This window comes from Populus euphratica, unplaced genomic scaffold (assembly GCF_000495115.2).
Source record: "Populus euphratica unplaced genomic scaffold, PopEup_1.0 scaffold1986.1, whole genome shotgun sequence".
NCBI lineage: Eukaryota > Viridiplantae > Streptophyta > Magnoliopsida > Malpighiales > Salicaceae > Populus > Populus euphratica.
Window position 1 is genome coordinate 24,220 of NW_011501821.1, and position 4,234 is coordinate 28,453.

The 4,234-nt window shown below is 27.3% G+C and overlaps 1 long non-coding RNA gene across 1 annotated transcript; it reads right to left on the minus strand.

The window, feature by feature from the left end:
• Positions 1–465: 465 nt before the first annotated feature.
• Positions 466–1,114, minus strand: LOC105118469 (uncharacterized). The gene is made up of 3 exons (XR_840945.1): positions 968–1,114; positions 674–865; positions 466–572 (listed from the first exon to the last, which is right to left on the minus strand). It is a non-coding gene; the product is annotated as an uncharacterized LOC105118469 (long non-coding RNA).
• Between the last annotated feature and the right edge of the window lie 3,120 nt (positions 1,115–4,234).

Sequence of the window (4,234 nt, forward strand, 5' to 3'; positions counted from 1 at the left end):
TATTTTAAGCTGAATAATGAAACAGCCAACATGACACTGTAAATAGACTGTGACACATATGAAAACCAATTTCAATCAGATCCAAAGATTCATATTAGGCAAAGAAGAGTTACGACACTAATTATTCATCAGTCCAAAGAGCCTGATTCATCAGTAAACAAGAGAAGAATTATACTACTTCGTCATCAGTAAACTGCTCTTGAACCACTAATTACCCGGCATGGCCAGCCTAATGCCTCAAGATGCCACAAATGGATTTTCCTACCAACAAAACCCCAACCAAGAACCCTGAATTCACTCCTTCCTTCCTGACAGTTCAAATGGGGTATAGCCAAAATGATTTAAAGATTCCAAAATGCAATAAAACCTTAAATTTCCTCCATTCTAAACTACAGCTTCAAGAATCATCCAAAGACAAATTCACATCACAATAAGAATAAAGCATGGGTTCCAACCATGACAGAAACACAATCCAATCAAAATCCACGAAAACACCTACCGAAAAACTACCACATCGCCATGGGAAAATTTGTACTTTGCAAGGCAAAACTTCTCGATCAAAACACGGTCATCTGTACTCAAAACAAATAATCAAAACAATCCCAAATCAGCATTAAAAAAAACCACTTCTATCATTAAACTTCCAAAAAATATAAGAATGAAAAAGCATTACCTAATGACCCCAAAACTGTATTGGTCCTAGGATTAAACGTAGGAGACATAGAGCCACCTCGTACCGGAACAATACTAGCATATCGGTCTGTAATGGTTAGCCCTATGACCCCGACTGTTAAATATTTCTTTGTCAAATTCCACAATAAACTCCCACTTCCCATTATTTCACTACGTGCATTATTAGTAAAAACTGCAAAAATCCCGAACAGGCAAAAAAAAAAATTATCTGCACAAATATCCCATTATCAAGAAATAAATAAAAAGTGAAAATTTTTAAAAGTAAATTTCTTACTTGTTGAATGGAGTGTTTCTTGCGGCGAGGAAATCGTGGGGAAAAGGCAGGAGGGAAAGCTGCTTTGACTACAGTTTCGGGGTTTCGAGCGAGGGGCAAGAGAACCCTGGGAGAAATGGAGGCTGGTTATGGGATTTTATTGAAGGGTATGTTGGGCAAATTGATAGTTTCTTAGGGTTGTTTTGTAATTATAAGAGAGAATAGAGTAGAATTAATTGGTGCCTATAGTTTGTGCCATTTAATAATTCACAGTAATATTCTCTTCTTCTTTTTCTGTCCATGAAATTTGGTATTGCATATCAATTTGATGAAAGAAAAAATTGCATATCAATTTGATAATTATAAGAGAGAATAGAGTAGAAAAAATTAATCTTGAGGTTAATAAATTTTATTTAATAAAAAAGACTTGATGATGATTATTTTAAATTTCAATAATAACTCAAAAAATAAAAAACAAATTTAACTGATTTAATTTTTCTTATGTTTTCATACTGTTTTTAAGGTTTTTAAGATTAATAACTTTTTGAGATTATTAAAAATCTATATGCTATGATAACTTTTCAAAAATTAATTAAAATTTGGAGTGACACTTTAAGAGTCATGGTAAAAAATATCTTGATCAAAATTTGTTATTATTTTTTTTAATTTAATCTTTAATTTTATTTTCAATCATATTTTTTTATGTCTAATTAATCAAAAAAATTTTAAAAAATAAAAACCCAATGATAGGGAACCAAAGCGTAAAACACAATAAAAACTTATGTCAATCTAAAATCTAGCTAAAATAGTTATTTACATCCTTCTACTTTCATATTTCAATCTTGACAGTCCCTATATTGTTTGAAAATTTAATTTTGATTCAATTTTTTTTTCCAATTTTTGGATATGAGATATGAGTGAAAAAATATTCGTTAACATCGATTTTAGCCATAAAAAAATTAATCTTGGTGTTAACAAGTTTTATTTAACAAGAAAAATTTGATGATAACTGTTTTAAATTTTAATAATACCTTAAAAAACATATCAATTTCAAGCATGAAAGATTTGAACTGATTTGATTTTTTATGTTTTCATACTTTTTTGAGGTTTTCAAGATTAATAACTTAAGTTTTTTTTAGATTATTAAAAATTCATATGGTATGGTAACTTTTCAAAAAATAATTAAAATTTAAAGTGACACTTTAAGAGTCATAAATCGTAAAAAATATCTTAACATTTAAAAATTGATCAAAATTTGTTATTATTTTTTTAATTTAGTCTTTAATTTTTTTAATTTTATCTTTACATGTCTAATTGATCAAAATTTGTTAAAAAAATAAAAACCCAATGATAGGGGACCAAAGCGTAAAACATAATAAAAACTTATGCCAATCTAAAATCTAGTTAAAATAGTTATTTACATCCTTCTACTTTCATTTTTCAATCTTGACAGTCCTTATATTGTTTGAAAATTTAATTTTTATTCAATTTTTTTTTCAATCCTTGGATATGAGATATGAGAGAAAAAATATCGGTTAACATCAATTTTAGCCACGAAAAAATTAATCTTGGTGTTAACAAGTTTTATTTAACAAAAAAGATTTGATGATGATTATTTTGAATTTCAATAATATCTTAAAAAACATATCAATTTCAAGAAAGAAAGATTCTAACCGATTTGATTTTTTATGTTTTCATATTGTTTTTGAGGTTTTTAAGATTAATAACTTAAGTTTTTTTTTCTTTATGCTTGTATGGGTGTTTATTGAGTGAAAACAAGTTGAAAAAAATAATATTTAAAGCAAAAAAAATTTATCTTGATTTTTCTACCATTATAAAAATGGCTAGAATTTGGTTAAACAAACAACACTTCATTTATCTTATTATAAAAAAAACACCTACCTAGGTCCACCCCTTAAAATAATAAATCAAAACCAGTTATGTTAGCCTAGGCTAAAAACTCTGATTAAATATATTAGAGCATCAATTAATTTTTTTTAATATCATCTTAAATTTTTTTAACTTTTTTTTTGAAAAAAAACTAATTTTTTAATCACATATTTAGATAAAAGATATATTTAAACAAAAAAAATTATTAAATTTAGTAAAGTACATAACCGATATCACAAATTTAACAAGTTAAATAATGAAACTGGAATCAATATAATATATCTTTGTGTTATTTAAAAAAAAATATCACATTATATTTTTTTGAAAGCAATTGATTTAGTCTTTTTTAAAGCAATTGATTTAGTCTTTGTAATGTGTTTCATTTTAATTTATGAATTGATTAATTGGTTTCAATTTCATTTTTACAAAGTTTTTAGTCAACTTGAATTTATTTTTTAAAAATTTAATCTACGTTATTGCTAGCTGCCTAGGTTATTTTTATATTCATGTGCTTGAGTTTTTTTTTATTTAGATTTTTTTTCATGTTTAAAAATATATTTAGTCCGAGATGCATCATTTTAATATTTATATAAAAAAATATCTTGAAACTTTTTTAATCAACTTTTATTTTTTTATTGTTTTTTATGTTTTTTTTTTAATTTGAAAATTGAGCTGGATTATAATAAATTAATTTTTTTATAATTTAATTTAAAATTTAAACTAGATACGAGTTTCAGTCGAAAGATTTTAGAAATTACTTAGCAACTCGGTTTGATGCTACAAATGTCTTGCACCAATGCACGTGTGTTTTAGTGTTAGTTTGTTTTAGATATACCCAGAATAATACAATTATTACGGTTTAAATGCAACAAATGTCTCTCCCTAAATCTAATTATCTGTCTACTTGCATTTCTGTAGCACTTTCAGGCTGGCGTAGAGCTTGCTCATGAGTTTGTTTCTATGGCTGCGACCGATGCTTAGCAGCTTTGTTTCTATGGTTTGCTAGTGACTCCCCACCTTAGCCTTGTCCCAGAGACAAGCCCTATACTTTCGGATTTGATAAAGATTACGAAAATCTTCACTTCCTAAGATATGCTGATAATTGAATTCAAGTTTAATTAACACGGAAAACTGTTCGGCATATTTTCACTTCCTTAGATATGCTGATAATTGGATTCCGAGTTTAATTAAGAAATTGGAAAATATTCGGCATATTTCAAATTTATGTGAACCAACAATCCGAATCCAAGAACTTTTTAAGTTGAGAATTCATAATTGGCTGGAGTGCACAAGCAGGGCAGATGGCAAGGTGGAATACTTTTTGATGTTAACCAAGTTACTCTCTTTCACGAATCCTAGCTTAATTTCCGCCACAAAAACAAGTTTATGATCTGTACA